The 24,694-nt window shown below is 38.6% G+C and overlaps 1 long non-coding RNA gene across 1 annotated transcript in view; it reads right to left on the bottom strand.

The window, feature by feature from the left end:
- The window catches only part of LOC105499950 (uncharacterized), a 186,778-nt gene extending 173,686 nt beyond the window's left edge, over positions 1 to 13,092 (bottom strand). Inside the window, exon 1 of the long non-coding RNA XR_011608603.1 lies at positions 10,852 to 13,092. This is a non-coding gene — a long non-coding RNA (uncharacterized lncRNA). The remainder of the gene's footprint in view (positions 1 to 10,851) is intronic.
- Between the last annotated feature and the right edge of the window lie 11,602 nt (positions 13,093 to 24,694).

Genomic DNA, 24,694 nt, shown 5'->3' with positions numbered 1-24,694 from the left:
CATCACTGTGTTACAAGGAGGGAGATATCAGCTTTTCAAATGCTGCTGAGAAAAACTAAATTGACAAAGTAGCCATTGGATTTAGCAACATGGATAAAATTGATGACTCCAACAAGAGCAAAGGCAGTGGAGGCTAGGTCAGCGGGGAAGGTTAGGGAGAGAATGAAATGAGAACACACAGACAGGGTGAATACATAATATTTTTAGTAAGTTTTGTTACTGAGGAAAATAGAGAATGGAGTTTGGAAATAAGGCAAAGTTTTAGTGTTTTCATTGGTTTTATTTTTCTATAGGATGATATGGTGAGGGCATGCAAATTGAAATGATTTAATAGAGGGGGCAATTTTAATAATATAGGAGAGGGTTAGTAATTGCTGAAGCAATTATGTTACAATCATGGTCCTGACCCCAAAAAGTAAACCCTCGGACCAGAGATAAGGATATTTAGGTGAATGAAGCTGAAAATATTTAACTCTCAGATTCCCTGAAACTTCAGGGCCACGAGAAGCAGATTCCTCCCCGTTGCAAGAGAAGAATAGCCACACTATTCCTGGATACTGTTCAACTAACTCAACCTCAGGCAAGTTAACGCTTGTTTTTCACAAGATCTGCCCTACCAGTCCTCAGTATTTCAGATCAAGATTTCGGCACAGCCCAATCAGTTAAGCACAGTTTCTCTTCCAAAGCAAAGTAGCTTTAAGCTAATACTATCTTATACTGCTAATATCTCAGTAGGAATAAGGAAACAGGCTAGAAATGGGTCTTGAGGTTGGTGACCCACCTCAAGAACCAAGAGGTCCTCTTTATTTAGCTTGTATTTGGTTGGTGCAAAATGAATTGCGGTTTTGCCATTAAAAGTAATTGGCAAAAACCGCAATTACTTTTGCATCGATATGGAAAATTGAATGAGGGCCTTTCAGTAATGATTTGGGGCTCAATATGCTGGCATAGGCACATAAATCCAGGCCTCATATTTTATTTGGATGACTCCATGGAACTTGGACACACTGATGACTTGGTATGTAAGTTGGAGTTGCTGCAACTTCTTTGATACGATATTAGGAAGGGATCAGGGAAATTCAGGGAGATGGGAAAGACAGAACAGACAAACTACGTAAGACCTGAGAAACTACCACCTGACTGTGTGCCCTGAGAGATCCCAAAGGACATCCGTTTACTGAGACATAATGAATGCCCTGGTGAGGGGAGCACTGGTAGCAATGAGAACTCAGTGATGGGCTGTTCTCTGTAAGCCAGAGTCACCTAGTGGGAGAGCCTGTCAAGAAACTGGACTCCCAAGTGCCAATGAGTTTGTTGAAATTGCTATGTGCAGTACTCAATGATTGTTACTACATTTGACAACAAGGCCAAACAGAGATAATCAGAATACCATGATGTACAGGAATCTGCAGTGATCACTAACAGAAATGGTGTTCTTAGAATTCATACAGAAAGAGAAATAAACTGTTTCTTGATTTATATAAGAAAAAATGAAATGCCAAGAAGCTAGTGCAATGAAAAATCACTGTTCCTCCTCAAGCTTCAAGCACAAAGTCACTTTACTAAAAAAGTCCTTTGATTGAGTAGGAGACTGTATTCTGTTAAGCAAAGACCCTGTAAAGTGATTGCAAGTTTTCATGGTAAACGTCTTCCCAATTCTCAGTCCTCTCCAAGGGAACTGCACTCACTTGACAAAATTGAGAAAGAGGAGTCATTATATATTTTAAGAGTTTTTAAATAAAGGGTTTGCCCTGACACTATTATCAGAGCAATTGAAATGCCATTATGATCTTCCAGCAAGAGTGGAGGCTTTGGGGACAAATTCCTTGGTGGCTCCAGTGAATTCACAGTCCTACCTCGTGGTTATTTCCCTAGTTATCAAGAATAAAATTGGGATAGATATACTTAGCAGCTATCAGACACAGTATCAAGGCTCTTAAATTTTAGGTGGACAGAATGACTCTGGTGCATGTCAGCAATTCTGTCTTCACCTATTCAAGTTTTGAGTAGACGTTGAAAGACAAATATTAATTGGGTGCCAAAAAGGTAGAAATATGTGCAGACTTGACTTCTTCTGAAAGCCGTTCTCACATAGTAAGAGGTGAATGTTCAAGTTTTTAGTCTAATTCTAGCATCTCTGGGCAGATATTGGCAATTACTGGTTTGTAACCAACCATATGGTTGTATTTCCAAAGGCAAAATATATGTGTACAGATAATCTATTGTAGTTCTCAGTCCAGGCCCATCATAATCATGTGGAGAGAGAAGTCTTTCTCAAACCTGATCAGGACACCTATGCGTCTAATAAAGAACCGTATAATCTGGTATTTAACTTCTGTATGCTAAAATATAGATTATTTAATTACAATTTATATACAAATCCCAACGTTTATCCTTAAAATATCTCGATCAGATAGTAGGATGCTCTCTGTGACTGGAATTTAGGTGTAGCTAGGAAAAAAAAAAAAAAAAAGCTGTTCTAAAACTGTTAGAAAATTGCTGCTAGGAACCTTAAGTGTGGCAAAAGAAAATTATTTTGGGAAATGATATCTTTGTTCCAGTTAGAATCATATAATAAGCTTGCATGGCCCAAAATATACAAATCAACAATTTATTCATTGTTCTCTTCCTTGTCTTCCAATAATCATTCTGGAAGGGTCCTATTCTCTGCACTAGGGATACAAAGGTAATGAATTATTTACCACTTTGTAAGCAATTCAGAATCCAATGGAAGATTTAGCTTGTGCATAACACCTAATGATGATCACCATCAGAAAAGTGGCAAAATAAGGTGTTATGAAAGTTCAAAGCAGGGGGTGAAAGGGAAAATCTCATGCAAGAGGTGATAAGTGATCTGCAACAGGGAGAGTAGAGGGCTGGGGAAAGTGGAATGAAATGCATGGCTAAGTCTATGCATAGCTCATGGCATTTTCATTGATTTAGGAACACTGAACACTCCAGCAAGGCTGAAGAGAAACAAAGGAAGCTAAAGTTGGAAATGTGGGTTAGTTTCATAATGTTGAAAGACACTGATGTAAATAGCAAACTGAATTTGTTATTTATTCTGCAGCCAAGAAAGAGACTTTTGAGAGGGTGTAAGATGATCATTCTTTTGCAAATACTTCAGATTGGGATATAAATGATTTAACAGTATAAAATTTTGCTTAAAGAAAAGGGGTACCTCTTTATCAAGATATTTACTTTAGAAGATGGCAGACAGGAGGCAGGACTAGCTTGCAGCTCCTGCTCCTATGAGCAGTGTGTGGAGACTAACATTGTGAACTTTAGCTTCAAGAACTACTGCAGAAACATACTAGGAAAGTCAAGAGAATCCACAGACCCTTTGAAAGAACTGGATCACCACCACAGGCTCCCTGAGACACTGAGAAACTGTGCTGTTACCCACGGCTGCAAGACCTGAAGACAGATCATATCACAAGACTCTTTGCAGACACTCCCCAGTACCAGGCCGGAGCCTGGTAGCTCCGCTGGGTGGCTAGACCCAGAACAGCAGAAACAATCACTACATTTTGTCTCTCAGGAAGTCCCATTCCTAGGGGAAGGCAGAGCGCCACATCAAGGGAGCACCCCGTGCAACAAAAGAATCTGAAGAGCGGCCCCTGAATCCAAGATCATCCCTCTGACATAGTCAACCCAAATGAGAAGGAACCAGAAAAATAATTCTAGCAATATCACAAAACAAGGTTAACATCTCCAAAAGATCATACCAGCTCAGTAGCAATGGATTCAAACCAAGACAAAATCTCTGAATTGCCAAAAAGAGAACTCAGAAGGTAATCAAGGAGACACCAGAGAAAGGTGAAGTTCAACTTAAAGAAATCAAAAACATGATACAGGATATGAAAGGAAAATTCTTCAGTGAAATAGCATAAATTAAAAACAATCACAACTTCTGAAAATCAAGGATACACTTAGAGAAATGCAAAATGCATTGGAAAGTCTTAGCAATAGAATCGAATAAGCAGAAGAAAGAACTTCAGAGCTTGAAGACAAGGCGTTTGAATTAACCTAATCCATCAAAAACAAAGAAAAAAGAATTTTTTAAGTCTCCAAGAAGTTTGCAACTATGTTAAACCTCCAAACCTAAGAAAAATTGGTGTCTTGAGGAAGAAAAGAAATCTAAAAGTTTAGAAAACATGTTTGAAGGAATAACAGAAAAATTTCCCCAGTCTTCCTAGAGATCTAGACATCCAGGTACAAGAAGTTCAAAGAACACCTGGGATTCATCACAAATAGATCATTGCTTAGGCACATAGTCATCAGGTTATCTAAAGTCAAGACAAAAGAATCTTAAGGGCTGTAAGGCAAAAGCATTAGGTAATCTATAAAGGCAACAAGTTCAACACAATGAATAGAATAGTACACCTCACATCTCAATACTAACATTCAGTGTAAATGGCTTAAATGCTCCACTTAAAAGATACAGAATAACAGAATAGATAATAATTCACCAACCAACTTTCTGGTGTCCTCAGGAGACTCACCTAACACAGAAGGACTCACACAAACTTAAGGCAAAGGGGTAGAAAGAGATATTCCATGGAAATTGACACCAAAAATGAGCAGGAGTAGCTATTCTTATTTCAGACAAAACAAATTTTAAAGGAATAGTGGTTAAAAAGAAACCAAGAAGGACATTATATAATGGTAAAAGGCCTTGTCCAACAGGAAAATATCACAATCCTAAACATATATGCACCTAACATTAGAGCTCCCACATTTATAAATGAATTAGTACTAGACTTAAGAAATGAGATAGATGGCAACACAGTAATAGTGGGGGACTTCAATACTCCACTGACAGCACTAGACAGGCCATCAAGACAGAAGGTCAAAAAGAAACAATGGACTTTATACCCTACAACAAACAGATTTAACAGATATTTACAGAATATTCTACCCAACAACTGCAGCATATACATTCATCAGCACATGGAACATTCTCCAACATAGACCATATGACGGGTCACAAAGCAAGTCTCAGTAAATTTTTAAAAATCAAAATTATATCAAGCAGTCTCTCAGACCACAGTGGAATAAAATTGGAAATCAACTCCAAAAGAACCCTCCAAACTATTCAAATACATAGAAATTTAAAAACCTACTCATGAATGATTGTTGGATCAACAATGATATCAAGATGGAAATTTAAAAATTCTTTGAACTGAACAATAATAGTGACACAACCTATCAAAACCTCTGGAACACAGCAAAAGTGGTGCTAAGAGAAAAGTTCATGGCCCTAAATGCCTACATCAAAAATTCTGAAAGACCACAAATAGACAGTCTAAGGTCACACTTCATGAAAACTGAGAAACAAGAGCAATCCAAACCCAAAACCAATAGAAGAAAATAAATAATGAAGAGCAGAGCACAGCTAAATGAAATTGAAGCAAAATACAATACAAAAGATAAATGAAACAAAAAGCTGGTTAGAAATAATGAAGATCAGAGCAGAGCTACATGAACTTGAAAGCAAAATATAATACAAAAGATAAACGAAACAAAAAGCTGGTTCTTTGAAAAGATAAATAAAATTGATAGACCATTATTGAAATTATCCAAGAAAAGAAGAGGGAAGATCCAAATAGCCTCAATTAGAAGTGAAACAGGAGACATTACAACTGTACCACAGAAATGCAAGAGATTATTCAAGGCTACTATGGACACTTTTATCCACGTAAACTAGAAAACCTAGAGGACATGGATAAATTCCTGGAAATACACAACCCTCCTAGATTAAACCAGAAAGATACAGAATCTCTTCCGTATCTTCAGAACAGACCAATAACAATCAGTGAGGTTGAAATGGTAATACAAAAATTGCCAAAAAAAAAAAAAAGTCTAGGACGAGATGGACACAGCTGAATTCTATCAGACATTCAATGAAGAATTGGTACCCATCCTATTGACACTATTGCAAAAGATAGAGAAAGAGGGAATTCTCCTTACATCATTCTATGAAGCTAGTATCACCCTTAATACCAAAACCAGGGAAGGACATAACAAAAAAAAGAAAACTACAGACCAATATCCCTGATTAACATAGATGCAAATATCCTCAATAAAGTACTAGCAAACTGAATTCAACAGCATATCAAAAAGATAATACACCATGACCAAGTGGGTTTCATACCAGGAATGCAGAGATGGTTTAACATACATGTTCATAAATGTGATCCATCACATAAAAAGAATTAAAAAGAAAAATTACATGACATCTCAATAGAAGCAGAAAAAAGCATTTGACAAAATCCAGCATCACTTTATGATTAAAATCCTCAACAAAATCAGTATAGAAGGAGCATTCTTAAGGTACTAAAAGCCATCTATGACAAACCAACAGCCAACATTATATTGAATGGAAAAAAAGTTGCAGGCATTTCCCTTGAGAACTGGAACAAAACATGCATACCCACTTTCACCACTTCTATTCAACATAGTACTGGAAGTCCTAGCCAGACAAGCGAAAGAAATAAAGGGCATCCAAATTGGTAAAGAGGAAGTCAAACTGTCAATGCTGGTGATATGAATGTATATCTAGAAAACCTTAAGGACTCATTCAAAAAGCTCCAGAACTGGTAAATATTTTCAGTAAAGTTTCAGGATACAAAATTAGTGTACACACCAACAGTGACCAAGATGAGAATCAAAGACTCAACCCCTTTTACAACAGCTGCAAAAAAACAAAACAAAACAAAACAAAACCTTAGGAATATACCTAACCAAGGACGTGAAAGACCTCTACAAGGAACACTACAAAACACTGCTGAAAAAAAATCATAGATGACACAAACAAACGGAAACACATCCCATGTTCATGGATAAGTAGAATTAATATTGTGAAATGACCCTACTGCCAAAAGCAATCTATAAATTCAATGCAATTCCCATCAAAATACCACCATCATTCTTCAAACAACTAGAAAAAAAAATTCTAAAATTCAAATGAAATTTTAAAAAGATCCCACATAGCCAAAGTACGACAAAGTAAAAGGGACAAATTTGGAGGCATCACTTTATCTGGCTTCAAACTATAATATAAGGCCATAGTCACCAAAACAGCATGGTACTGGTATAAAAATAGGCACATAGACCGATGGAACAAAATAGAGAACCCAGAAATAAAGCCAAATGCTTACAGTTAACTGATCTTCAAAACAGCAAACAAGAACATAAAGTGGAGAAAGGATACCCTATTCAACAAATGGTGCTGAGATAATTGGCAAGCCACATGTAGAAGAATGAAATTGGATCCTCATCTCTCACTGTATACAAAATCAACTGAAGACAGATCAAACACCTAAATCTAAGATCTGAAACCATAAAGATTCTAGAAGATAATATCAGAAAAACCTTTCTAGACACTGAGTTAGCCAAAGATTTCATGACGAAGAACACAAAAGCAAATGCAACAAAAACAAAGGTAAATAGATGGGACTTCATTAAACTAAAAAGCATTTGCACAGCAAAAGGAAGATCAGCACAGTTAACAGACAACCCACAGCTTCAAAATCTATACTTCTGACACAGGACTAACATCCAGAATCCATAAAGAACTCAAATTAGCAAGAAAACAAACAATCTCATCAAAAAGTGGGCTAAGGACATAAATAAACAATTCTCAAAAGAAGGTATACAAATGGATACCAAGCATACGGAAAAATGCTCAACATCATTATTAGGGAAATGCAAATCAAAACCACAATGTAATACCACCACACTCTTGCAAGAATGGCCATAATCAAAAAATAATAGACGTTAGTGTGAATATGGTGAAAAGGGAACACTTTTACACTGTTGGTGGGAATGTAAACTAGTACAATCACTATGGAAAACAATTTGGGAATTCCTTAAAGAATTAAAAGTAGATCTACCGTTTGATCCAGCAGTCCCACTATTAGGTATCTACCCAGAAGAAAAGAAGTGATTATATGAAAAAGATACATGCACGTGCATGTTTGCAGCAGCACAATTTGCAATTGCAAAAATGTGGAAGCAGCCCAAATGCCCATCAATCAGTGAGTGGATAAAGAAAATGTGCCACATACATATATACGGCATTTGTACATACATACATACATTTCTATTTTATTTGTGAATGTCCTTGCCTATTTGCTATGCTTGTATTACACAAAACTGTATTGATTAGATATGGGACACGATCTTTGCTGACCAATATTTTGATTGAAATGATACCAACTCATCACCAAGTAAACTAATGTCAATTATCTGTACTACCTAATGTTATGAGGTTCATTGGTTTTTGTTTTTTAGCTTTTTTATACCTTCAATAAATGTTTTAATGAAACATTAGAAAAGATCACAAATAAGGCTGCTAGCCTGCTTGCAACACAAAAAGAAAACATTTATTCTTTAATCCTCACCTTAATCAGTTCCAAATATTTCTACCCTCAGGTTTATCTGTTTTGGTATATTTTGAATTGATTACACTCATATATGTTTGAACATGAATCCAGTCATATTCATTCACAGAGTGGTCATATTACTTCAGAAGCTAGAGGGAAATTCTATCAGGAATCCAGGCACTGAGAAAAACAGGACTATCAAATCTTAATTTTGCTTCCAAGAGAAAGGTCAGTTCTAAATCTGATTCTAGAATTAAACGTGATCGTGCATGTGGAAATCAACAGAATTAAATATTTTTCATTTCTCCTTCTATGAATTCTTCATTAATCCTCACATTAAAAGTAAACTATTTATAACCTTAATAGAAATGCCATTCGAGCCTTCATTTTTATCCTCAACTGATTTTAGAGTCAATCTTTTTTGGGGGTCTTCTGCAGTCACATAGGAGATTCCTCGTAGGTATAACTATATTTTGACATTCAGAAAAGCAAAGAAATTCTCAGCTAGGCACAACCACTAGCTTGACTGTGAGCCCAGCAACTGAGAGATGCATGCCTCTAAGACCTCTCTCTGTTGACCTCCACTAAGGCTCTGGAGGTGGAATGGAATAAAAACAGTGTAATTAGGCTATGCTCATTCTTTAAAAACAAATCTGATAGGTGAACTTTCTCAAAGCATTAGTTTGCTAGGGCTGCTGTAGCAAAGTACCCACTGACTGGGTGCCTTAAACAACAGAAATATATTCTCTCCCACTTCTGGATGTAGTTCGAGATCAAGTTATTGACTCGAGATGGTTCCGTGTTAGGGCCATAAGGAAGAATTCCTCCCGTGCTTCCCTCCTAACTTCCTGTAGTTTGCCAGTGATCTTGGGCATCCCTTGGCTTCTGCTATATCACCCTAATCTCTGCCTTGATCGTCACACGGTATTCTCCGTATTCATGTCTGTGTCCAAATCTCCACATTTTGTAGACACCAGTCATAGGGCTGTCAGCCCCTAATCATATAAGTCACCTTAACTAATTACATCTACAACCACCCTATTTTCAAATAAGGCCACATTCAGAGATATTGATGTTAGTTCAGGATCATATAAATTTTTGGAGGACACATTCAACCCATTATATGCATCTTCTTCTATACTTTGCCTACTTCTGGGTACCATCACCAGGTTTTACTCACATAATTTTCACATATTCATATATGCAGAATTAAGTCAACTGTGTGATCTCAAAATAATGTATAAGGTATATCTGCATGTCTATAAACTAAGGGGAAGTTTGCCTGATTGACAGCTGATTGGTAAGATAGGTAAGTCATCTCTAACAGTGCATGCTGAGGTTCCACAGGCCCTCATGAATCCGAGCTATAAACAAAAATGTAACAAAATGGCTCATGTGCCTTGCTAGATTGCCTCTGACAAAGGAAGTTCACAAGGTAACTTTCCCTGTGTTTGAACTGAGAAAAGCATATGTGTATTGATAATCTAGTTACTATTGTCAAGAATAAAAATAGTTTCATTTCAAACATTGCTGGTAGTTAAGCCCTCATAAAAATTATATTAAAAGTTGAGCTCCCTTAAAGCTCCACAATACAGACCAGTAGGAGTCCAGTCAGGGCCCCGTATCTCCCTATTTTTGTGTCCCTTGACTAAGAATCATGATCCTAAAAAGCAAACAAAAGCCAAGGCTTTAATGCTGGTGACTTTGATGTTTGGTAGTTTGAGAAAAGAAAGACTCAGAAATTTGCACTTTCAAAAGGTCTTTCGTCACCAGTTGAGCTCCATCAGTCTCTGAAGCAAAGAGAAAGATTTTAGATGGAAGTAATAAGTTAACCTGGGCATCATCTATGCCTGATAGCTCTACCATTAAGTGGTCTACCCAACACAAGATACCAACAGAAAAAAGGAGAAGGAAGTGGGGAGGGGAAGGAGGAGGCGGCGGCTAGGAGAGGAGGAAAAGAAGGAGAAGAAAAAAATACAGAAAGAAAGGGGTAGAAGTTGCGTAGGCTGTGGGCTAACGTAAAAGTGTCAGAAAAACCTCAGAGCGGAAATAGCACTTGCTCTTATAAAAACGAAGGCGACTTGTCTTTGGGTAAGGTGGAAACAAGGAAAATTGTAGTAAATACACATCTAGACAAAGACTTTAAGGGAGATTAAAGTCAAGATTTTTTAAATAAGAGAAATTAAAACCAACAAGAAACAATAATTAGGAAATTTAAAAAGAAATTCAGATTATTTAACAAAATAAAGGTAGGATTTAGGGAATTACAAAAGGCCATCTTTAGCTGGTTTCCTTCTTCACTGGCCGATAGGAGCGCCTCTGTAATGACCACCCTGGCCACCTCTTCCAGGCTGGCCTCTCTAGCTACCTCTACCACCTCTGTCACCCTGGGAAACCTGGCAATCTCAGCCTCCTATGCCACCTCTGTGTCTGGAATTGGTGGGTTCTTTGTCTCACTTACTTCAACAATAAAGCCACGGACCCTCATGGTGAGTGTTACAGTTCTTAAAGATGGTGTCTGGAGTTCGTTCCTTCAGATGTTCAGATGTGTCTGGAGCTTCTTCCTTCTGGTGGGTTCGTGGTCTCGCTGACAGGAGTGAAGCTGCAGACAATCACGGTGAGTGTTACAGCTCTCAAAAGCAGCGTCTCTGGAGTTGTTCATTCTTCCCGATGGGTTCGTGGTCTCACTGGCTTCAGGAGTGAAGCTGCAGACCTTGCCAGTGAGTGTTACCGCTCATAAAGGCAGCGTGAACCCACAATTAACAGCGCCAAGATTCATCATTAACAGCTAAAGAACAAAACCTCCACAGTTCGGAAAGTGAGCCTATGGGGTTGCCCCTGCTGGCTGGGGCAGACTGCTTTTATTCCCTTATCTGGCCCCACTCACATCCTGCTGATTGGTCCATTTTACAGAGAGCTGATTGGTCTATATTACAGAGACCTGATTGGTCCATTTTACAGAGAGTTGATTGATCCGTTTTGACAGAGTGCTGACTGGTGCATTTACAATCCTCTAGCTAGAGATAAGCGTTCTCCAAATCTTCACCAGCTCAACTAGACACAGAGCACTGATTGGTGCGTTTACAAACCTTGAGGTAGACACAGGGTGCTGACTGGTGCGTTTACAAACCTTGAGCTAGACACAGAGTGCTGATTGGTGTATTTACAATTCCTTAGCTAGACAAAATGGTTCTCCAAGTCCCCACCAGATTAGCTAGATACAGAGTGCTGATTGGTGCATCCACAAACCCCCGATCTAGACACACAGTGCTGATTGGTGCATATATAATCCTCTGGCTGGACATAAAAGTTCTCCAAGTCCCCACCCAACTCAGGAGCCCAGCTGGCTTTGCCTAGTGGATCCCCGACCAGGGCCCTGCAGACTGCCCGCCAGTCCACCGCCTGCAGCCCTCAGCGGGGAGGTGGATGGGACTGGGCGCCAAGGCACAGGGGGCGGCGCCCCTCCGGGAGGCTCCGCCCACCCGGGAGTTCACCCGGCGGGTGCTCGGGCATGGCAGGCTGCAGGTGGGAGCCCTGCCCTGCGGGTAGGCGTCTGAGGCTGAGGCCCGGAGAGAATTCAGCCCCGTGCTGGCGGGTCGGCAGTGCTGGGGGACCCAGCGCACCCTCCCCAGCTGCTGGCCCGGATGCTAAGCCCCTCACTGTCCTGGGCCTGTGGCATCGGCTGGCGGCACTGAGTGCCCGGCCCACCAAGCCCGCGCCCGCCAGAACTCGCACTGGCCCCTGAGCGCCCGGAGCCGCCCTGGTTCCCGCCCGCGCCTGTCTCTTCACACCTCCCTGCAAGAAGAGGGAGCGGGCTCCGGCCTCCGCCGGCTCAGAGAAGGATTCCCACAGTGCAGTGAGGGGCTGAAGGGCTTCTGAGCCTCGCCAGAGTTGACGCGGAGGCTGAGGAGGCGCCGAGTGGGAGGGCTGCCAGGGCTGCCAGCACGCCTTCACCTCTCACCTCCACCATGCAGCTTTCAGGTGAGCTCTCCTGGCCTCCCTGGACAGGCTGCTGACCCTGACCTGCCTTTTTATTTGTGCCCTTCTTGCCACACTGGCATCTGAGCTCTCCTTGGGGTGTGAGTTGTGATTCCTCCTGAGTTTCCTCAATAACTCATCAGCAGCTTAGGTGAAATGATGCAGATCCAGAAAAGAACCAGTAAAGAGAAGGGTTAGCCATAAACTTAAGGCAACTATGGAATCCGCCATAGTCTAAACTTAGGAGTAATATTTTACTGGTTTAAATGTCATTAGGTGGTGGCCAGGACCCAGGCCCTGGAAGAAAAGGGGAAGAGAAATCCTGACTCTTGAGAGGACCGGCACTTAGTTGGGCACCTCTCAATTGCGTCATCACGGTGTACTCTCCCACCCTCCATATCCTTGGGTTCCGCATCCACAGATTCAACTAACGCGGATCAAAGGTATTTGAAGAAAATAATAAAACAATTAAAAATAATGCAAAGTTTAGGCCGAGTGTGGTGGCTCGTGCCTGTAATCCCAGCACTTTGGGAGACCGAGGCGGGCGGATCTCAAGGTCAGGAGATCGAGACCATCCTGGCTAACGCTGTGAAAATACAAAAAATTAGCCAGGCGTGGTGGCAGGTGCCTGTAGTCCCAGCTACTCGGGAGGTTGAGGCAGGAGAATGGCGTGAACCCGGGAGGTGGAGCTTGCAGTGAGCTGAGATCCCGCCCCCTGTACTCCAGCCTGGGCAACAGAGCAAGACTCCATCTAAAAAAAAAAAAAAAGCAAATTTTAAAGCAATACAGTTTAACAACTACTCACATAATATTTACACTTCATTAGGTATATATCTTATTTAGATATTATTTAAAGTACACCAGAGGATTGCGTAGGTTATGTGCAAATACTACCCAATTTTGTATAATGGACTTAAGCATCTCAGATTTTGATATCTACAAGGGGTTCTGGAAGCAATCCCCCATGGTTATAAAGGAGTGTCTATACAGTACATGAAATAAACCATAAACCACCAGATTTCTCATGGTGTCTAAAAAAAACCACCAGACAGAGTCACTATCTCTACCTGTAAATATATATGATACCTTGACACAAGTCTATTGAACAGGGGATAATTATCAGCCACCTTATCTATGCCAATAGCAGAGCAATCATACAAGGCCCACTCTCCCACTGCTTCTATTACTTTCCACAAACTATTAAGTCTATAGTTTCACAAATAGAATATATAAATAAAACCCACCCCATATTGTCTCCTTTTGCAAATTCCTAGTACCTATAATTAAATCCAAACCCTCACCATCTTTACTATTTTTTTGGCTCGAACAACAGCAATTTATTTTCACAGTTCTGGAAGCTAGAAGTTTAAGATGAAAGCATCTGTAAGTTTGGTTTCCTCTGAGGCCTCTCTGGCTGGAGAGGCCACCCTCTTGCTGCCCCTTAACATGGCAGTCCCTCTGTGCATGGGTGCTCCTGGTGTCTCTTCCTCTTCTTACAAGGACACCAGTCATACTGGGCTAGGGTGCAACCCTAAAGGCCTAATTTTAACTTAATCACCTCTTTGAAGGCCTTATCTCCAAATATGGTCACATTCTGAGGTATTGGGGGTTAGAACATTGTATTAGTCTGTTCTCACGCTGCTGATAAAGACATAGCCAAGACTAGATAATTTATAAAGAAAGAGAGGTTTAATGGATTACAGTTCCACGTGGCTGGGGAGGAGGTCCCACAATCATGGCAGAAGGCAAAAGGCATGTCTTACATGGTGGCAGGCAAGAGAGAATGAGAGTGAAGCAAAAAGGGAAACCCTTTATAAAATCGTCAGATCTCGTGAGACTTCCTTACTACCATGAGAACAGTATGGGGAAACCACCCCCATTATTCAATTATCTGCCACCTGCTCTTTCCCACAACATGTGGAAATTATGGGAGCTACAATTCAAGATGAGATTTGGGTGAGGACACAGGCAAACCATATGAGATGTCAAGATAAGAATTTTGGGGGAACACAATTCAGCCCAGAAGAGACTCTTCTACTTCCATGTTTCTCTCTCACTTCTGGCTCTTCTACCTCAGTAAAGGACATTCTTAAATCCTTTTCATATTTGAAGCACTAACAACCCACTCCTAATTCAGATATTCCCCCTGTTCTATCTAGATGACTGCCATCACTGTCAAGGTGTGAAAATACCCTAAGCTGGGAATCTCAAACTCAAATATAGAGGAGCCAGGGGAATCATGAGTGGACCAGGTGGTGAACAAGAGACGACTACCAGTGCCATGCAAAGGTAAAGACCACTATCTATTGCCAGATAACTTCAGTCAGGTTTGAAAACAGAGTCTAGGGTATCCTGTTCTGTTTTTTCAGAGAACCCAGAAATATATTTATGTGAAGTTTCCCAAGTTTTACATGCTGGTAACAAAAACAGAAATGCCCCCCAAAACTGTAGGCCCTCACTGTCTTTCGTATCAACTTTCAATTACTTCTTTGTGATCTCATGGCTGTGACTCTTAATTACGATCATTCTCTTGCAGACTAACATACTTGTAATTGAATACTCTAGACATGTCAGACACTAAGATTCAAAGAACCAAAGGCAGTCTGTGTCCTCAAGCTGCCTTCATTGTTGTCAGGTGAACAGAGAAATGATTGTGCCACTCTGCTGTTCAAAAATCTCTTTGCCACAAAACTAAATAACAAATTCAAGTTGCCGTTTGTAACAGCCTTCACAATCTGGAGCTCACCCACATTTCCAACTTCATTATCTTTTATTTTGATTTCAGCCATTCAGGATTATTCTATGTTCCTGAGCCATTGAAAATGAAATGAGGTATGTGTAGATTTAGCCATGCATTTCCTTCTGTTCCCTTCCCACCATTCTCCCAGGCACAGATTACATATCACTTCCTACATGAGACGTTCCCTTTCATCTCCTGCTCTGAGCTTTCATAACACCCTTTTTTGTCACTCTTTTGATGGTGATCATCATTAGGTGTTATGTCCAAGCTACATCTTCCATTACATTCTGAATTCCTTAAGGACAGTGACAGTGTTTAATTTACTTTTTTGTATCTTCAGTACAGAGAATAGGGCCCTGCCTGAGTGATTGTGAAGCATTGAATTTTATTGAATTAATGTTGGGGGAGAATAATGAAAATATCTCTTTCAGAAATCATCAAACAGGCCTGGCCACACAACACCAGCCAAGGCCAGGTACCTTAGGCAAGAAAAGAATCAGAAAGCAAGGAGGAACCCCACACTGGACCTCAGACAGCCCCTTATATCTAAAGCAAATCATTCTTTTTTTTTTTTTTTTTTTTCTTTTTGCGTCTTTTTGTTTTCGTTTTTGTTTTTGTTTTTGAGATGGTGTCTTGCTCTGTTGCACAGGCTGGAGTGCAGAGGCACAATCTCAACTCATTGCAACCTCTGCCTCCCCGGTTAAAGTGCCTCAGCCTCCCGAGTAGTTGGAACTACAGGTGTGTGCCACCATGCCCAGCTAACTCTTTGTATTTTTAGTAGAGACAGGGATTTTACCATGTTGGCTAGGCTGATCTCAAACTCCTGACCTCAAGTGATTTGCCCTCCTCAGCCTCCCAGAGCACTGGGACTATAGGTCTGAGCCGCAGCACCTGGATTTTTTTTTGGTCTTTTGTTGTTCTACAATGTGGAACTAAAATCTAATAGTAGAATGGTTGAGAAAAAAAGTTTTCATGGTTAAACATGATTATTTGCATTACAGCTAAAACTTGTAGAAATTTTTTATTAGAACAATAACCAAGAGGTTCCTTGAATTCATTCAGAACAATTCTTAATAACTTAATTGAACTCAAAATAGCTCACATGGTGCTTGGGTCTTTTCATCTTCCTCTTGAGAGGCTCCTTCAAAGAAAGAAGAGAAAAAGAATGAAGTTTGAAATGACATCATAAACTCAATAGAAGGGTCATTGACAAGTCAGAACCAGGGAAAAAGATGATTAAGCATAAAAGTTTTCTTTAAACAACAAAATTGTTGGTTGACTCACTTACTCAACTCTGCCACTTCTTTGGCGGCATAACTCATTAGCTCTCTCATGTACTCTGGACATGTATTATATCCTTCCTCCTACACAGAGTCTCTCACCCAGGCCATTAGAACGGACTTCAGATTTTTCGTGTAAAGTGTGTGTGACTAACAGCGGCTTTAAATTTCACTTACTCTGAGACAAATTAGTATTTAAGCAGACATCAGGACTTGAAAACTAAACAATGAAGAATTTGTGTTTTAAGTCAGAGTGGCAAAAGAAAGTGCAATGATACATTCACTGATTGACTATAATAATGTAGGCAAATTTCACAGTATCTTTACGCTTCAAATTAGTTATATGTCAAGGGAGATACTGCTCTTGCAAAGATAAGAGATTTGTGCTATTCAATCATTAGCCATTGGTTATAGAAAGATTTAGAGAAAAACATTTACAAATAAGTACTGTGTCGATATTCTGCTGATGTTCAGATGCTAATTACAACTCTGACACAAGAGATTCTAATGTGAAAATGAGGGAGATGGTCCATATTAGCCATTATTGGGCCAAGCATGGTGGCTTATGCCTGTAATCCAGTACTTCGGGAGGATGAGGTGGCAAGATATCTTCAGCCTAGGAGTTCAAGACCAGCCTGGGCAACATGGTGAGACTCCATCTCTATGAAAAATTTTAAAATTAGCTGGGTGTGATTGTGTGTGCCTATAGTCCCAGCTACTCAGGAGGGTGAGGTAGGAGGATAGCTTGAGCCCAGGAGGTGGAGGCTGCAGTGAGCTGTGTTCATGCCCCTGCACTCCAATCTGGGTGACAGAGGAGGCTTGTCGCAATAAATCGAACAATATTATTATTGAGAACCACTAAAACTTTCAGGTTTTGTAAGTCTCTTTTTCCCTTTGGTACTCCCTAAACTCAATGTTGACAATGTTCAAGAATTTTGAGAATGCTTATTAAACAAAGAAGAAAAGTATGGTAGGTTCTGAAGAAAAAAGAAAAGAACGCATCCCTTAATAAAGGTTTGCCTTACTCTTGAAAGAACTCTTCAGCAACAATACTCAGGATTTTAAGAGAAAATAAATGAAAAAGAAGACAAATTTAAGACATGATTTGATAAAACCCCAACTGTGAATTTGTAGAAAGACACTTAGGTTTAGACACAAGAGTTTTAAAAATGCCTAAGAGAGCTTTAGGGAAAAAAATTATAAAGGTTTGGATACAATAAACCAAAATTTCCCAAAGTAGAACCCTAGTCCCAATCATTGACTCTGAATGAGGGGTGACCTGTATTTTAAAGGATTAAGGAATGGAATGGAAAGAATTTGATAGTGCCTGCTTAACATCAAAATTTTGATTAAGTACAAATTTAATCAAAATTATCAATATTTTTAAATGTTCAAGAGTTTGATGTCAAGGAAATGCAATTCTAGATGAATTACAGAATTATAGAATTCTATTATAGATTATAGAAATGAAAAATACAGATTTTCCATTCAATTTAGATGTCCTGTTTCACAGAAACAGAATCAATAGCTGAAAATCCATATACTTTAGAAGAGCAAAATTACATCATAAAGATGTTGACTTAAGACTTAGGCCCAGATTTTCAGAGAGGTATCTGCAATCAGTGAAAAATAGAAATTAAGGTTGCCTCTTTTACTGACCTACTGTCTGAAAATAAAGTGCTTAATTTCTGAAAGCGTCAATCTAACTCTAGTCTTTTCCATGCATTTTAACCCCATTATCCATTGTATTGTCCCCATTTCCTCCTCTTGCCATCATCTATGCTCTGAGCAGAGCTCAGGGTCACCAAAGCCATTGGGAGCAGGACCAGCAGCACCTTGATGTAAGCCATGGTGTCCATCTCCCTTGATGCTGTAGGAACCTCAGACACAATCCATAAAGGACTGGGTTGGGCACTTCTTACTCATATCTAATTGTCCATTTGCCCATCAGTCAGACTTGCTGAGTTGGTTTAAAAGTCTGGTCCAGCTCCTCAAAGGAAAATCATAAATTTAGTAAGATTCATGAAAACAATTGTTCATCCTTCTCAACTGTTAGTTATACGTATTAATAATTGTCTTTCATTAATGAATATTCCACTCAGAACTATGGTTCTCTTTTCTGTTACCATATTCAATATGGTTCAAGTTATCCAAACATCAATTACTTCTGGTCCTTTTCCTATAGAATGAGCCAACAGAATCATCAGGAAATCAAAAGGTTAAAATAATAGAAATATAATCACAAGATGAAAGAGCAATAAGGCCTCGAGAAAGATTAGTATAAGTTATCTAACACGGCTTGGGTAAATGAAAGCAATTGCCAGTAAGAGACTAAAATCAACTTCAGACTCAGAAAACTATAGCTATTCAGAATGTGCTTGAGTTCGTTATTTGAATGGACTGTGAAATCTTGAAACTAAACATAATCAGAATAATCAGTGGGTTGGAAAACAATATCATTCAAGAATCACTGAGTGAATTAAGAGTGTTCAGCTTGGAAAGAGAAGAATATGAGTAAGCATGATAGTTCCACATAGTTACATAGAACAAAAAGTAATTTTGTTTGTGTAGTTCTGGAAGATACAAAAAGAGCTACTGATTTTAAAAGGGGGATAATTTGTTGATAGTATAAAATAATTTTTATAATTATTTAAGTTATCTTAAATAATTTTGAATTTTAAATTATCTTAAATAATTTTAATTACTTTAGAATAATATTAAAATAAATTTCTTAGAATTATTAAAACTTGAAACAATTGATTGAGCTATCCAGGGAAAATTAGTTTCTTATCCCTGAATGTGCTCAGGCACTAAGAGATCTATATCTAGCATGTTAAAAAAAAAAAAAAGAAGTTGAGATTCATTGGAATAGAATCACCATATCCAACTATCTCTTTAAAACATAGTTAATGAAAGAAAGGATTCTTTTTCCTCTGGATGAAAATTTCATATTTTGTTTTTACAATTTTGTGTTCCCTTCTTTACATCTTCAATCTTCACTAATTTGGCTACCTATAGCCAAAAAATCCTCACGTTTCTGTTAGCCTAAAAAAAGTCTTCCATAAACTTTTTTAATTTTCCTAACCTATTGAGGTACCTATTGTTCTTACTAAAACAATTGCTCACTTTTAAAAAAGTGTCCTGAAATTACTCTCCCTGGAGGTCACAGCTTGTCTCTGATCATCAAACTTAGTAATATTTTCTTAGTCCTTTTCTCCTTAACCTCTTTAAAATTTTGTATATTGCTATATATTTCTTCCCTCTTACAGTTTTTTTTCTTTTGACTTCTGTAACACTGAAATCTCTTGGTTATTTTTACATCCTTTTTGTGTCTGTTTTATTGAATATTCATTTTTAAATTATTACCTACAAGGTGGGGCAGGTACCACTGTCTACTTACCCAGTATCAATTTTTACCATTTTCTTTGCAGAAACCCAATACTGATCAGGGTGGCAACATTTCCTGTTAATAAATATTTATTTTCAGATTATTTTGCTGCTGGGGGTGACCATGTGGCATAATTCCAGAAAGTTAGAAGTTGGTTGAAGTCTACTGGATAGTGCTCCTGAGAGCCACTTTACATTCAGGTAGGGAGTGGAGGAAGAGCAGATACCTGTGGCATAATATTTGACCATTTATCATTGTTTCTAATTGCCTAAAATGCAGACACAATATCTTAAATCTTAATGGCCATCTTGCAATATGGGACCATAAGATGAGGGTGAATATCAACAAGTTTCGTATGGTAGAAATAAAGATAGAAAAATACCTAGCTCCTGATAGCATAACTAAACTTCCATACCAGCCCTGGCCTTGGGATATCTTGTTGCTTAGACAAAAATAATTGGTTAAGTTTCTAGTAGTTAGACATGCTACATAATGAATGCATTTCCAGCTGACCCTTTAAGTTTCTAACTTTGACCTTATAAATATCAATCATTTTCATCATTTCAGCTATCACATCTACAGGAATCATTCTTGCAGTAGACTGTTAGGGTGGAATGCAAAACTTTATGTGTGCTGCTTAGATGACTAGAGGTTAAGAAAGCAAGACTGGGAAGCGCAACTCCTTATTTTCACTACTCCTTATTTTATAGGACTAGTCACTATTTTTATTTATTTATTTATTTATTGAGACAAGGTCTCACTCTGTTGCCCAGGAGGCTGGAGACTGAAGTGCAGTGTTATGTTCATGGTTCACTGTTGCTATCCTTTCAAAATTCTTATGTTAAAATACTATCCCAATATGATGGTACTAGGAGGTGAAACCTTTGGTAAGCTATTAGATCACAAAGGTGGAGTCCTCATGAATGGGATTAGTGCCATTAGGCCAGTACATGCAAATTCAAATCATCAGCAGTAAATGGAGCACTCACGTCTGCCTGTGGAAATCGGAGAAAATTTCATAAAGAACATGGTATTTCCAAAGAAGTCATAAATTAAAAGTTAAATGTCAGATAGATAGCTGAATGATGAGTACTTCAGGAAATGTGTAAAGGAACAAAAAGAGTGAAAGAACATCCATATTTGAGACATTGAATATTGTTCAGTATTTCTGAATTATAGTGTCTTAAGATAGAAAAGATTTGAAGTGAAAGGAGAAAAGACTGCATTTGTAGGCAGGGACCAAATGATAAAACCAGATGACAAAAGTTGTGTGTGCCATACAAAGGTGGTGGTATTAATTATACTTTATGGAATGGGAAATAATTAATAAATATCACACAAAAAATAAGTTCATTAGAGCACCATATTTGAAAGATGATTCTTACGACTGTTGAGAAGAAAGTAGACTATTGCAATTCCCCCAAGAAACACACAGTGATAATTCAAATGAAGAGAAATACTAAATGAGATATTCCAGAAGTAGAGTAAAGATGATAGAATAAAAAAGCAAGTCAACGGAGTTTTCTGAGATTAATTTTATTTTTTGGTTTATACAACTAGCAACATTAGAATTCAGCAAGATGGGTAATCAAAAGAATAAAAAAGCAGATTTGGAGAAAAGCTTAAGGTGACTGGATAAGAGTCATGTGGAATTTTCTAGTGTCTCACATGCACCTGGAAAATAGGTGCTCAACCAACATTACAGGAATAAATACTCTACTGTGTAGCTCAGGATTCGGCTTGGGGTGAAATATACACTTTGGAGTCACAAATGTATAGGTGCTTAAAGCCATAGCAGTGAATGAAATAAACCCCAGTGTGTAAGTTAAACAAGAAAGGAAGAAGACAGTTAAAGACTCTCCTGAGAAAACTAAAGGTTAAGATACAGAAAAAATCAAGGAGCCCCATGTGGGGATGCCATCACAGAGTACTTAGTGACATCAACAGAAGAAGAAGTCAATTAAGATTAAGAATGAATAGTAGGCATTGTGAATGAGTAGCACAAAGTGTGCAGAAGAGAACATTATGATATAAAAGTGGAATTGGATCAAACAAGAAAGGCTTTTATGGAAAGTACAACTAGAAAAGCACAACTGAAATTCATTAAGGCAGAAAGAAGCAAAAAGTATTCACCAGAAAATCAAATAGCATGTGTTGTGGCCTATGTAACTATCTAGGACAGACAGTATGGAGTGGAATGTTGATTACAATCAAGTCAACAATTCAAAGCCAACCTGCTTGGGTTAAAATTGTGACTGTGTCACTTCCTAGTCACATAAACTTGGGAAAATTATTCAGTCTAATCTGGCCTCAGTTTCCTTGTGTATAAATTAGAAATGGTAATAGAGCTCACTTTTTTGGGTTCTCATGAAGATTGAGTCAAAATATGTAAAGGTCATTTAGTAAATACTCAAAATTAATGCTAGTTATTGTTATAATAAATATGTGTCTAGAATGCAGTGGGAAAGAACATAGCATAAAAATTGTAATGCAATAACGGAAAGGAACAGAGAATGGGCAGTCAACATATAGACACTTTGGCACAGAAGCAAAAATGAAAGATTAGTAGAAAAAAATTTTCCTAGCTGGGAAAGTCACATGGAAACTGAAAGAGCAAATCAATAAAAATAAAAGTCCAAACTACTTACATCGCATCAAAAATTTAAAACTACAAATATAATTATTGTCATGTGCCACATAATGACATTTCAGTAAATGACAGATTGCATACACAACAGTGGTCTCATAAGATTATAATGAAACAGAAAATTCCTATTGCCTAGTGACATTGTAGCCATCCTAACATCATAGGACAATGCATCACTCACCTGTTTGTGGTGATGCTAGTGGAAGCAAGCCTACTGCATTATCAGTTGTATAAAACTATAGTGCACACAGTTTTTTATAGCACATAATATTTGATAATAACAAATGACTTTGACTATGTTACTGGTATGTGTATTTACTATACTTCTATGTATTTACTATACTTCTTATCAGTATCTTAGAGTACACTTCTACTTATAAAAAGAAAGTTAAGTGTAACTTCTACTTACTTAAAAAAAAGAAATTCAATGTAACATGGCCTCAGGCAAGTCTTTCAAGAGGTATTCCAGACGAACGCAGTTATCCTAGGAGATGGCAGTTCTGTGCTTGCTATTGCCCCCAAGGACTTTGCAGTGGGACAAGCTGTGGAGGTGGAATACTGTCATATTAGTGACCCTGACACTGTGTAGACCTAGGCTAATGTGTGTGTTTGTGTCTTAGTTCTTAACAAAAAAATTTTTTTTTGGTTTATACAACTAGCAACATTAGAATTCACCAAGGTGGGTAATCAAAAGAATATAAAAGCAGATTTGGAGAAAAGCTTAAGGTGGCTGGATAAAGAGTTTATTTAAAAAATTTTAAAAATTTAAATTTTTAAAAAAGAAAATGTTATAGATTAAGGATATCAAGAAAGAAAATATTTTTAGACAGCAAAGAAAATATTTTTAGACAGCTGTACGATTTGTGTTTTAGCCTGAATGTTACCACAAAAGAGTCAAAAAGTTTAAAAAATGATCAATAAAAAAATTCACAGTAGGTTAAGGTTGATTTATTACTGAGGAAAGATAATTTTTTAAATAAGCTTAATGTAAGCTAAGCTTACATTGTCTATAAAGTCTACAGTAATGCACAGTAATGTCCTAGGCCTTCATATTCACTCACCACTCTCACACATTGATTCACACAGAGCAACTTCCAGTCCTGCAGGCTTCATTCATGGTAAGTGCTTGATAGTAAGTTCTCCATTCATGATAAGGCCGTGTCCCCACCCAAATCTCACCTTGAATTGTAATAATCCCCATGTGTCAAGGGCAGGTCCAGGTAGAGGTAATTGAATCATGGGGGCAGTTACCTTCATGCTGTTCTTGTGATAGTGAGTGAGTTCTCATGAGATCTGATGGTTTTATAAAGGACTTTGCCCCCTTTTGCTCAGCACTTCTCTTGCCCGCCACCATGTAAGATGTGCCTTTGCTCTTCCTTCACCTTCTGCCATAATTGTGAGGCCTCTTCAGCCACCTAAAACTGTGAGTCCATTAAACCTCTTTTTCCTTATAAATTACCCCATCACAGGCATGTCTATTAGCAACGTGAGAACAGACTAATACAATAAGTTGGTACCGGGTAGTGGGGCACTGCTGTAAAGATACTGAAACTGTGGAGGCAAGTTTGGAAATGGGTAACAGACAGAGGTTGCAACAGTTTAGAAGACTCACAAGAAGACAGGAAAATGTGAGAAAGTTTGGAACTTCCTAGAGACCTGGAGGGCTCAGAAGACAGGAAGATGTGGGAGAGTTTGGAACTTCCTGGAGACTTGTTGAATAGCTTTGACCAAAATGCTGATAGCAATATGGACAATAAGGTCCAGGTTGAAGTGATCTCAGATGATGATGAGGAACTTGTTGGGAACTAGAGTAAAGGTCACTCTTGCCATGCAAAGAGACTGGCAGCATTTTGCCTCTGCACTAGAGATCTGTGGAACTTTGACTTTGAGAGAGATGATTAAGGGTATCTGGCAGAAGAAATTTCTAAGCGGCAAAGTGGTTCAAGAGAAGGCAGAGAATAAAAGTTTGGAAAATTTGTAGCCTGACAATGCAGTAAAAAAGAAAAACCCATTTTCTGGGAAGAAATTCAAGCCTGCTACAGAAATTTGCCTAAGTAATGAGGAGCCCAATGTTAATCACCAAGACAATGGGGAAAATGTCTCCAGGGCATGTCAGAGACCTTTGCAGCAGTCGCTCCTACCTCAGGCCCAGAGGCCTAGGAGGAAAAAAATGGTTTCATGGGCTGGCCCCAGGGCCCCCCTGTTGTGTGCAGCCTAGGGACTTGGTGCCCTGCATCCCATCTGCTCCAGCCATGGCTAAAAGGGACCAAG

The sequence above is a fragment of the Macaca nemestrina genome, chromosome 10, assembly GCF_043159975.1.
Source record: "Macaca nemestrina isolate mMacNem1 chromosome 10, mMacNem.hap1, whole genome shotgun sequence".
In the NCBI taxonomy this organism is placed as follows: Eukaryota; Metazoa; Chordata; class Mammalia; order Primates; family Cercopithecidae; genus Macaca; species Macaca nemestrina.
The sequence above is the reverse complement of the archived record's forward strand: the minus strand, read 5'-3'. Positions and strand labels throughout refer to the sequence as shown.